Source organism: Martes martes, assembly GCF_963455335.1.
Source record: "Martes martes genome assembly, chromosome: 3".
Classification (NCBI taxonomy): Eukaryota; Metazoa; Chordata; class Mammalia; order Carnivora; family Mustelidae; genus Martes; species Martes martes.
This window is the reverse complement of record NC_137890.1, coordinates 29285752-29299306: the sequence shown is the minus strand read 5'-3', so window position 1 is coordinate 29299306 and position 13555 is coordinate 29285752.

Genomic DNA, 13555 nt, shown 5'->3' with positions numbered 1-13555 from the left:
AAAGTCTTGACCCCAAATCTGAATCTCCTCACAGTTTGATGATTCTCAAAGTTTATATAGCAAGACATTTATTTTTAAAAACCCCCCAATTTTTAAATCAATCTGATTATAATTGATATTCTTGGTGACCCGTTCTGACCCACACATGTCTCCTCCTCTCTGGGAACTGCCTTGAACATATAGGGCTAGATCATCCAAATGTCCATTTTGTACCATATGACCCTGCCTTGGTAGCCGTCGCTGACTGATGGGGAAGTACCAGACCTAAGCGGTCCTAGCAATGCCTTCTTGTAGTTTTGTTGTCATTTTTGCTGTGGTGATTATTGCTTTAAGTAGATCAGGGAAATAATTTATCATAGGTGATCTTGGTGTCCTCTATTAAATGACAGGAGTCAGTGCACAGTTAAGAAAATGTAGCCAACTAGCTGAGAGAGATGGGGAAGAGCTTTTTTAATTTTGAGTTTATCCACCTGACTCTTTTGAAGCCTAGCTATAGCCCTCCCTTTCCTTAGGATTGGCATAGTGGAGTATTTTTACAAAATCAGTTTTGTACAAAATTACAAAACTATAACATTAGTTTCAGCATGGTATCTTTCAGCAAATATAGTAGTCAAAATAATTATGACTGATACAAAAGCCGTGAGTAAGAACTGTACTAGCAACCTATCTAAGATAAACCCTATTCTAATACTTGGCTTCTCTTACTCTGACCAATTGTACTTTTCTATTTGACTGTTTGTCTGTCTCTCTCGACCAGAATCTAAGGCTACACAGATAAGAACTTTTTCTTTCATGATAAACAACATCACCATATTCATTGTGCCTTGGGCATATGGTAGGCTTTCAGGAATATTGGTTAAGTGAATAAATTGCCTTAATTTAAAGGTAGTAGCTAATAGCATATCTCTTTTCTAGGGGTTGGGAGGAGGTATTTATCTCAGAAATATTAATGGATTACAAAATGAATGTGTGTATTTGTTTTGATGTTGGGTTACCCTCATTGTGGGTTGGGGGAACATTAGCATGGATGGTGTTTGAATAATAACTTGGTTACCAGTTTTTAAATCACATCTCATATCTGAGAAAGGAATGGTTTGCTATTCTTTTTTTTTTTTTTTTGTAATTTGTCCTTTATATAATAATTCTTTTCCTTGATGCTTAAATTCCTAGTAAAATTCTTGTTGAATTGACTCCAGCTCATATACTCATTTGACTCATTCATTTATTTATTCTTCAGAGTGTTTTCTGAGACCATTCTGACTGTTAGGCCTATAATTATTTATGTCACTGTTCCTAATTGGGTATTACTTCTTTATATGTTTCCTTTTGCATCTTTCTCTCTGTTTCTACTCTAGGTTAGAGTCCGGGCCCTGCCATTTGGAATGATCATTTCTTATCTGGGAAAACCCAGTTTGCAAGTAGATTCTACCTGGTCCTAAGTACTTTGGAAGATCAAAAAACCCAATAAAGCCAACATAACTAGTTATGAAGATCTCCAATTATTATAGCTACCAAAACCACACAGATAGGAGTTTTTGTTTTCATTTATTTTTAATATCATTCTGTTTTCTGAACCTGGGCAATGGTTGACTAGTTAATTAACAGGTGCCATCCTCTCAGACTCTCTTTCCCCATCTTCTTCTTTTAACCATGCTTCCAGTAGACAAGGGTTAACTATCCAAATGCATGGTAGGAATAAGATGAAGAGTCAAGCATGGTCCAGGCTGTTCAGGAGTTTCCACTACAGTCTTATTAATGTGTCCTTGGTTGTGTCTTCATATCTCTGCTAACATTTTATGTTGGATCTCTTCCTTCTTGGTTAGAAGCTTGCAGACTCCCACAGTCATTAGATCTTATTTATTTCATAGGTTTGATGAGGATTTTTCTGTCTCTTATTGTTGGCTAGTGGATTTTGGCACTAGCCAACAATAAGAGACATTGGCTGTTGAGTTAGATGACTCAACAGTGGATGTTGAGTTAGATGATGCTTCTTTCCAGGACTGAATTCTGTGTCACTTCTGATCACTTACTAAAATATGCGGTGAAAAAGTCAATCTATCTGCAATCAATTTACATAATGCTAATTAAGCTCATATTTGGGAGCATCTTTATTATATCTTATATTTGAAAATTTTCTTTGGGTTTTTTGGATTTCAAAGGTTCTCTCTTTCTTCTTTACCTCTGGTGGAAAACCATGTCCAATCACAAATGTGAGTCCTTTGATCAAGGTTCACCTTGAAGAGTGGGTAGCTATGTTTAGGGTGTTATGAGGGGACAGAGACCTGACCTGACACAACATTGTAAAACATAAATGATATTTGGAAGATTCTGGCCTTTAAGATGTTAAGAATTCCACTGTGAAGAAACTCTTATGAAAATTCTTACAAAGATTTGTATTAAGTAATTTTCAAATGGGAATTTCCCTTATCATTCTAGAATTTTATTTTGAATTCTCAGCTCACATACCATATAGGTAGGTTCTGTGACCCATGATACAAGTAGATTTTTTTTTTTCCTGATACAACAGTAAATTGTCTGCAGCTTATAAAAATTGAAAATAAAATTAGTTAAACATCTGAGTGGAGAAAACACAAAATGGCATAGAATATCCTCTTATAAAACAAATATTTAAAGAAATAAGCGTGTAGGAAATAGTTGGGATCTGTTCACTAATTTCTACCGTATTAGTAACACTTGACCATGATCTTATCATTGCTATCCATCAGCATGTTTGTTTATTAACTCTTCCTGAAATAGGTCTTTGTGACAAATCTTTGACGATTGGGATTTACCTCCCTCCCTCCCTTCACAGCAATTTAGCATCAAATTCCCTTCTAAATGCTTCTTGGACTCTCTCAGTTATTCAAATGGATGACATTTGTTTGCATTTCTGCATATCTAATTTTTAGTGCTTTTTCAGTATTGTCTCTGTCCGTACTTCTAAGAGCTGCTTTCTCAGTATTTAAGAGCTAAAGAAAAAAAAAAATGAGAGAAAGAAACCATGTGGGGTTTTTCTACCCTGAAAATAGAGGATTATTGGTTATTTCTCTATAAAATGAAGTAATTTCCACATTATTAGTAAATAGGAGTTAAATATCCCATCATCATCTACAAATAATCACCTCTAGTTAGATATAATGGTTAGAGGAGCTTGGATCATATAATAATAACTCTCCTTAATAAGAGGTATCAGTTCACAAGCTAATTTTTATACAACTGTGTCCTGGAAGATTCAATTTTTTAAATAAAATATAAAACAAAACAACATCAGTGTCCAATTTTGAAATACAGATGTAACTATCTTGGTGAATTAGATTATCCGAAAAATGTGAAAAGAGATCCAGTTGAGAAAAAGGTAGGAATAGAGCTAAAGGTAGGGACAGAAATGTTAAAGTTTAGACATTACTTATCTCAGAAAAGGAAAGCTGAAGAGGGTACAAGCATGAGGGGGAGAAACCAGGATGGGGGGGGGGAGCAAACATGCTCAAAGATGCAGATGACTCTTTAGTGGAGTGGATATCTGAGACAGTTTGACCTCTTTTCCAGTCTTTTCAGTGTTTCTCCCTCTATCCAATTTATTAGGACCTACCTATGTACTGATGTATGAAAGAGATATGAGAAACACCAGTCTCTGTCGCTTATTTAGCAAGGTTTATTGTTTAAAATAATGATAGAAATAATTTCCCTTTATTGAGTGGCATCTCAATGATGTATCATTCACCTAATTTCCGTATCTGTATTACTTCATTAAAATCTTACTTCAAAAACACTGTGAGGTAGGTATTCCCCCAGCATTAAAGATGCAGATACTGATGCTCAGAGAAGGCAAGTCCATGCCTGTGGCCATAGGGCAAGTAAGTGACAGATTGAGAACCTGAGACAAATCCATCTGATTCCAATCCCATGTTCTTAACCAAATGTTTTGATCATACTCTCATTGACACTGCATGTCAACATCTATTCACAGCTTCCTTGTCTGTCTTCCACTGACATACTTACTGGAATATAATCAAAACCCAAATTATTAAATGAATCTTTCTAATGATTAATTGTTTGTCAAATGGTTTTTCTTTCAGTCCTTTTTTAGACAGATGTCAACTTCAATGTTTTAATGACACAAATTTGGAGTTCAATTCAAATCTCTCCAAGATTAAAACGAATAGATCAAGAAGCATAATGACTTTTGGAAAATATCCAGTTGTAATAAATCTGTCATGACCAACTAAAAGATACATCACATTGAAGAAGCAAACTTTGATGTTTTGCCAGGTATTAAAACATCAAATTTCTCTTCTGTTGCATTATGTATACTTAAGAAATGTTGATGATAGGGCTATTTTAAAGGCTCTGAAATATCCTTTTTTGGAAATATTTGTTTCTGTAGTGATTTCAAAATGCTAGCAACTCAGATGCTGATTTTAAAACCCTTGTGATATCATGAAAAGGTTGAACTTCAAAATTTAACTTGTGGAACATTTTTTCTTATGGACAGAGAGCTTAGGTTGGAATCCTGAACTTGGCACGGTTAACTTGGGTGACCTGCAGCAAATTTTCCAATCTCTCTGGGCTTTAGTGTCATCACTTATATATTTGTCAAAATAATACTTTCTTCACAGATTTGTTGGTAGAATCAATGAGGTCATGAATCAAAGTGTCTTGTACATTGTGGATCCTCCATTATGCTTTTCATAAAGAATTGCTGTGCACATTAAATGAAATAACTAGACACTGTGATCACTCAATATGGGTATGTGACTCTCTTCCCCTGATAACTTTTTAAATTCTGGTAACACATTGTCTTAAAATTCTCACATACAGACCTAAATTCTTGTGAAATGCACACCATGTTGACATTAACAATTACTACAGCTATTTATTCATTAATTTACTCATGCATTCATGAAATACTTATTAGTCACTAGGTTCCAGGTATTATCTAACATCCAGATAAAAACTGAAATATCATTAAGTTTTTTTCTATTAATTGAAGATATCTAAGTAGTTGGGCAGATGCCAAATCAAATCAACTGGAAAGGGAAATTGAGACTGGAAGCATTTCCAGAAATACTGTGATTAAACCAACACTAGTTGTTTTCTAAATCATACAAACTTTTTCTTAACAGACTCAATTACCCTTAAATTATTTTATAGTACTCATATTAATGGATAATACTAGTTTAGGGAGTATTATGCCATTGAAAATATCTGCCGATATAAGTTGTCATTGCTTGTATAAAATTTCTTTCATTGATGGAAATGGCTAGCCTGCCATGTAAGGCAATATCAGTCTAAAATAGAGATAGAGGGGCACCTGGGTGGCTCAGTGGGTTAAAGCCTCCGCCTTCAGCTCAGGTTATGATCCCAGGGTCCTGGGATCGAGTCCAGCATCGAGCTCTCTGCTCAACAGGGGAGCCTGCTTTCCTCACTCTCTGTCTCTGCCTGCCTCTCTGCCTACTTGTGATCTCTGTCTGTCAAGTGGATAAATAAAATCTTTTAAAAAAATAAATAAATAAAAAATAAAATAGTAATAGATTCCTGACTTAAACAATTGCTACATATTGTAATTATTACATTTTGGTTAAATACTTCTCTTTCTCCTACAAAAGCTATTCTTTGACTAGACTTGCCTAAAAATGGGGGTGCCTGGATGGCTCAGTGGGTTAAGAGTCTGCCTTCAGCTCAGGTCATGATCTCAAGATCCTGGGATGGAGCCCTGCAATGGGAAGTCTGCTTCTCTCTCTCTCTCTCTGCTCCCTCCCCCACTAGTTGTGCTCCCCCCTCTCTCTTTAAAATAAATAAAATCTTTAAAAAAAATAAAAAAATAAACTTGCCTAAAAATGTATAACACTCTGTCCTGTAGAGCAGTATTTTACTATGTAGATACAACAGTTGAGAACAGTGATTTACCTAAATTATCCCTAGTATATAGACTTGAACCTATTAGATGATCCATCTTTCATCAGATTAAATATCTACGTAGGGCCTCAACTCTTGTTAAAATCCATGGCATTAGAGAAATCTAACTGTTTGGAGTGATCTCCATAATGGACACTTCTTACATACACGTGGATTTCATCTCTTTCTTTATAATCTTTGGAATTCATGTATTGCTTTACTGAAACTCAAGCTTAGCCTATTTAATATCCCTGTGGGTCTACTGAGGTAATTTTACCAGTTTAAATATTTCCTAAATAGTACTGATTTTGATGTCAATGAAACTTCAAAAGATATTCCTTAGTTTATTGTTCTAAAATTTAGTCACTCAGCCATGTTTGGTCTATTCAATAACCTAGTGACTTTGTACATTTTTATCTCATCCTCCTCTTGGTCCTTATCATTCCAGATTTATGATATCTAATTATTTTTGGCCTTTCCTCACAGAAACCTCAACTTCCCCTTCATTATCTTAACTTTTCTTCCATGGACTTTTCCAGCTTCATTACTTATTTATTTATCTCTTGATTCCAGCAATCTGAAACATATCCATAATTTTTGTTTTTGTTTTTGAATAAGCGAATAGATTTGTCTAGAAAGTTTCTAGAAATTTTCTTTTAATTTTTTTCTATAACGTTTGTAAAAAGACAGTTACCAGCACTTTGCTAACATTTCTATAATAGAACTTCTCTTTTACATTCTAACAAATTTGATAGAGACACAGGAAATTTCAGAAAACCTGAGAGGATGAAAACCTGACACTCACTAGAGATGGTCAAGCTCAGGCTAACTGATCACTTAAGAGAATCTAAACAGTGTTCACGGAACAACCTGTCTTATTCCACACTTAATTAAACAGATGACAAAGTGAAATCTTGAAAATTTCAAATTCCCTCATCTCTTGGATGATTAAAATGCTAATCTTATGAGAGTTAACATACGGAAGATTTACCAGGCTGTGTAATTGAAGAGAAAGATGGCCTATGAGGGGGTGCCTGGTTGGCTTGGTGGGTTAAAGCCTCTGCCTTCAGCTTAGGTCATGATCCCAGGGTCCTGGGATCGAGCCCTGCATCGGGCTCTCTGCGTGGCAGGGAGCCTGCTTCCCTTCCTCTCTCTCTGCCTGCCTCTCTGCCTACTTGTGATATTTGTCTGTCAAATGAATAAATAAAATCTTAAAAAAAAAAAAAGATGGCCTATGAGCCCCAGCATGAGCAACAATACTCCAAGAGTAATGTCATTCAAAGAGAGTTAGAGAATTCTTGGCTCTGGATATTGAACCAATCTTAAACAGGGACTTTGTTATCATTAGAACCCATTCCCTGAATGTATTCATCTAATATGTTGCTTTGGACATGCTGCAATTCCTAACTCTGAAATTCTGTACTCAATGATCATGCCCTAGTAACTCACTGTTCCCAGTACAAACTTAATATCTTTGTTTTATGCATTAGATTGATGATTTTTTTTTACCACGTATAAGTCGCTTGTATAATCACATGAAATTAGAGAAATTAGAACTCACTTTCTAGAGGTGACAAAGTTGGTGCACTTAAGTTTAAATAAAAGGCAGAATATGGCGAGTGCATAATAGAGGTATAAGTAAAGGGCTGTGTAGTTTATAGACAGAAACTCACAGAACTGAGTGGGTTCATAATGAATAGAACTTCAAAAAGCAGAGTGGAAGAGATTTCCAGACAGTGGAAGCTACATGAATGAAAGAGCAAAGGCATATTTTAGTGAACAGCAAATCATCAACTGTAGCTAGATATTAGAAGATTGGTGCTTACAAGTTGGGTGGGAGTCAACCCCAGAAACTAAGATGAATTTAACCTAACCAGTAGGCCATGGAGTGGATTTAAAAAGCCAGGATATAGCTGCCTGGAGTAAAGAAGTGGAAGTGTTGGTGGGCTGAAGGGTTTTGTGTTCTGGTAGGGAAATTTCCAAGTGTGAGATCTTGGAGGGGGTACAGCTGTTGAATGACTGAGTGAATGCTTTGGGGTTACTGTGAGCTCAATGCTCTTTGTCTTAGAAGGGTGTTGAATTACAGCTAGGGGGTGTGATAGTGCTGTCCTGTCTTGATACCTTTGATCTCAGAGACTTTCAGCTTTAATGATTTGTGTGTGTGTGTGCGCATTTGTATACTTGATTTTCATTTTTAACTTTGAAAACATAGAAATCCTTCTTGCTATGGCTAAAAGCAAAATTAAAGAAACAAATGAACCTATTTGCTGATTTCCGAGACTATAGGTGGACTTACGGTTTCAGCGCCAATATTTTGAAAAGTGCTCGGAAGTCATCACTCCCATCCTTATAGCAAGAGGAAGGCAAAGAAAGTGAAAGTCAACAACTTTTCTAGAACCCATCAGAGAACTCAAATCACAGGATAATCGGGAACACTAAAATCTGGAGAGGTAGGTATATCCAGAAAGGCATAGCCAATATCTGCTTCCCTAGCAGAGAAGTCGTGTAAACCGAGTTCCCTATAACAGCAGTAAATTATAGCTGAGAGCTGCAAAAGTCAGAATGTCTTTCAGGAAGAATACTTAGGGAAGCCCAAGTCAAGAGAGGACATAAGAATCAAGGATACTAGAGGAATTCAAGCCTCTGTCCCCTATGGTAACAGCAAGTACTAAAGATAGCCCAACTTCTGAACTGGTTAATCAAAAATCTCACACTAAAGGCCTATTTCTCTCAGTTCCTATTATCTGATATATTATGTTTAGCTTACAACAAAACAAAACAACTATAAGGCACAGGAAAACTAAGAAAAGAAAAATGCAGTCTGAAGAGACAAAGCAGGCACCAGAACCAGATTCAGATATGACACAATTGTTGGAGTTAATCAGACTCAGATAGTCAAGCTTTATCACTATTTGGCATTGCTAGTCATTCCCTGAAGGTTTATGTGCCATGAATCCTGAATCATGTGCAAAGCATTGATAATTAAAAAGTAAGACTCTTAAAAGTTACAAGTATATGAACTACTGTATGCATGTGGAAACATCACAGAAAGCAAAGTCGGAAGTCCTACAGAGAAATCATACACCTGCTTCCCTACAAAACAGTTGTTATCTGGAAAAAAGGCCAAAATCTCGGAGAAGCCAGACTGAAGTTCTAGAGGATAATCTGGTTGTGCTTGCTGTCCTCAGCTTTTTTCTTAAATGCTGGCGTGGGGGAGGGTGTGGTGTAGAGGGGAAAGGGAAGGAAATGATGCATTTGGCCTGTTGTAAAGCTAGATTTGTCATCACTTTCAGTGATTTAGAATCGTGAAGCCAATATAGTTATCAACACATAGGAAAGGGTTTATATTTAATATTGCTTTCCCTGGAAACCTCCAGTTTTTCCAGCTAAGATTTGTCCTACTGCTCAGTTGTTTTGATTCACTATGATTTATTGCTGAGCTCATGAATCATTTGTCTCTCCTATATAAGAAAAAGAAAATCCTTTCTGTTGATTTCCAATCTATGCCAGTGGCCATGTGTGGCTCACTAAGATGATAACCTCAGCCATAAGCCATAAGCCCGAGACTCGAGAGACTGATGCGTAGGGTACAATGACAGGAATTCAGGTTAGCATGTAGCAGAGTTGCTATTTCCCCAGAGATACTTGTGTGGAAGACAAGGGAAATGCACTGACGTTATTAGTGATGTATTTATAACAGCCAGTACTCCCACCCTGGGTTCCATTGTTGAACTGCCACTGTTATTTCCATAAAAATCACACCAGGCTGTTTCAAGTTTATACAAATGATTTATTGCCACACTTGCAAGAGTGAGAAACGGTTCTTTAAAATGAACATTTACTTGAAAGAAAATTTCAAACAAGTCCTATGGAGATGCAGGATAGAGAAGGCAATTTAAGACCATGCTTAAAAGCCTCAACATAATTATGGTAAGCTTTTCTAAATAAAAAGACACTCTATTAAAATCAACATTGCTAACAACTCCAAGTGTGACAGACTAAAGAATATGTATTTAAACTGGGATTTATTTAAGCCCCTTTTTGTCGTGACCACATGTATAGTAATAATGACACTAATGATAATTTCATTGACTTAATGCTGTCTTTATAGTCATCTAAGAATAAAGAGGTTGGGTTTTGGGGTTTTGTTTTGTTTTGCTTTGTTTTTTTTTTTTTAATTGGATTTCCTATCTGGATAACCAATTCAAAATTTTTTTATAGAACTTTCTAAACATATGTCTGTCAACAATATCTGGTGAACTTCTTACTTTCTTTCTTTCTTTCTTTTTTTTTTTAACTTCTTACTTTCTTAATAGCAATTAGAAAGGAGTGGTTACTGGTTATGAGAGAATACTTAACTGCTTTTGTCCTAAAAATATCTAAGCCTTAACTGGACTACTCAATGGTGCCTTCCAAGTCATATTTACTATTACATTCAGTGATCAACTAGTCCAATTTGCCCAAGTCTCTGAAGTTCTGGATAAAAATCTTCTAGAAAGGTGGAAATAAGATTTGCTTTTGACTAAAATACATTTCTTTTGGGTTCAAAAAAAATTTTAGAATAGAGTCAATGGTGTAGAAATCGCATACTTGGGTTTGGGAGTCCAAGAAATTTGGATCAAATCTCTGTTCTAAAAATAGACTTTAAGTTGGGTTGGACACCCACATAGCATCCCAGAGGTCCACGTTCTTATTGGAGCTTGGGAGTAATTGTGCGGTGTAGTGCTTGGTAACTGAGAAGGTGCTCAATGTCGATTACTTCTGCAATACTCCCTGCCTTCATATGCCACTGGTTTTTAAGGAGATTTTCAATGGATGATAGGTAATGAGGGAACCTGAAGGAGTTCACATTGATAGATGGCTTCTATCTTCTCAATGAAGTGGGAGCTTATCAAGACTGTATTGGGGTGCCTGGGTGGCTCAGTCAGTTAAGTGTCTAACTTCAGCTCTGGTCATGATCTCAGGGTCAAGGGATCTAGCCCCATATGGGGGGGAAATGCTCAGCAGGGGAGTCTGATTCTCTCTGTGCCCCTCCCCCTCTCTTTTTCCTCCCCTGTTCCCTCCCCCTCCCCCTGCTTGCTCTCTCTCCTCAAATAAATAAATATTTTTAAAACCAAAAACATAAAATAAAATAAAATAAGAAAGACAGTATAGTGTAATGAATATTGAAATGAAGGTTTAGAATAGCTACTGTGCCCCTGTCTATGTGAGTTAAGTATCTTTATTTTACGAATATTGATGTTCTGGTTTCTTTTGTTCAATCTCAGGAATTGTGGCAGTCATGACTCTACATTTTACTGCTAAGAAAACTACAGTCAAATTGCTGGTGAGATGGAGTTAATGAAAGTGGAAGTCAGAGTAGAAATTGGGCTTTCTTTATTATTTGTAGTGTTCTCACAAAGATGAAAAAGTATACTTTTGGAGGTAAGACATAGTGGTTGCCACACTGTTTTTATTGTATTCTCTTGTTCCCTCATTTATTTAGTAAACTTGGTAGTTCATTTCTTTTCATCAATGAATAATGTATCCATCGTACCAGTTTGTTTACCCATTCACCCATTGAAGGCTGTCTTGTTTGCTTCTATGTTTTGACAATCATGAATAAATCCACTGTAAACATGCATGTGTAGGTTTTTGTGTAGATGTAACTTTTCTATTTATTTGAATAATTACCAAAGAGCATGATTGCTGGATCACCTGGTAAGAGTATGTTTAGTTTTGTAAGAATTATCAAACTGTCTTCCAAAGTGGCTGTACCATTTGGCATTCCCATCAGCAGTAAATAAGAATTCCTGTTGCTCCACATCCTCACCAGCAAGAATAAGTATCGAGAGTAAGAGTGAGAAAGTATCTCAGGGTTATCTGAGCACAAAACTGCAGGGAATGAGACCAGGAGAGAGCTGGTTGGGAGAACACGGGGTGCTTGGTAGCTGGATCAGGTAGAAAAGAAATGAAAAGTGAACAGAGTGGAAGAGCTTGTTGGGTCTTGGGTCAAGGACCATAGTCTTTAAAAAACCCTATGAATGGGTGAATGGAGAAAGCATTTTGAAGTGAAAGAGGTAGGGGAACAAGAAGAGTAATTCAGAGATGCTAAAGGAAGAGTTTATAAACAAAAGGGAAGGGAATGAGGGAGAGGGAGCTTATTAAATTGTGTGTTGAAGTCACTCCCAGACTACATAGAGGTTTTCAAAGTAGCCTATGAACACATAAATTCCAAGGTTGTTCACAAATTTTCCTATGTCTTTGTCCATTTGAGCAGCCAAGTCTTCAAGAAAAGCAAAGAATGGTAAAGCCCATATGCAAAAGCCAATTTAACTTGATATAAAGTACTGTAATATTTAGCATTTCTAGAGTACAAACATTTTGTATGAATCTTTTAATGAGGACAGAGACCCACTATTTGATAATGTGATTGCAATTTAAAGTATAAATCCAATTTTACCCCGAATCTCATGACGCCCTGGACCTAAGATTTTTTTTTTTAATCTTATCAAGGGGCCCTTGTATTACTCTGTAGATTGATATTGTATACCCAGTTACATTGCTGATTTTCATGGATGTGCTGCAGAGGTCTTGGCCCCAGGCAAACTGCATTCCTTTGAGGTTAACCCAAGTAGGGCTTTCTGGAAAGCACTGTACAAGGGATAATGGCCCCAAAGTAAATGCTTAGGGAGCCAGCCAGCTCAACACTTTCTAGGCAGCCTTAGTCCTCAGCAGGCAAAAAACATCTCAAAAGGGCATTGGATTCCAAACTGTAAGAGAAAGAAATAAAAACATCTTACATTTCTTCATCATCTTTATTATTTGTTTATCTTTAGAGATACTTGGAAACAACCAAAAAGTAAAACACTACCTCTATGTAATACCTCAAAATTATAGAATTTATCAAGTTTGGTTTAGATTTAATGTCAAAAAGTAGATTGAAGAAAGCAAAGAACTCTATTAGGTCCCTTCATTTTGCATATTCAAATGACCAGTTCCTCAGTAATTGACACCTCAAGTTGGTCAAATTAAATAAATACCATAGACCTATTAAGATAAAAAGTATATATATTATGTGTGTGTGTGTATATATACATCCATATGTATATATTTTATAGTCTCCTTATTTATATATATAATCTATATGATATAATTTTATATATCTCTTATAATCTGCTTATTTATATATATAATCTATATAATATAATTTATGTATCTATCTGATATATAATCTGCTTTTATATATCTATATAAATATATCCATATATATATTATAATCTGCTTATTTCAATGTCCAAAAATTAAATAATTATTCAGGGAAATGAATCAATCTTATGAGACTTGCAGAATTTGAATACATAGAGAGGAGAAAGATTGTCCATGTGTAACAACAATGAATAGAATTTTTGGAAGAATAAAGAAACTGGACTTTCTAGAATCTGTTGAGTTAGACAGAAATGAAATAAAGAGTTTGGACCAAAAGGGTGGGAAAACTTTAAAAATAAGACAGCGGAATTTACATACAGAATATCCTTAAAATGTTTATCAGTGTTAGAATAGCATAAAGCATAGCACGATGGTTGTAGAAGGATGGATTTGGGGAGATGTTGAAATAAGGGGTACTAGGTAGGAGTTGATTGCAGGAATCTAGGGACCAAGTAATAAATATCTTATTTAG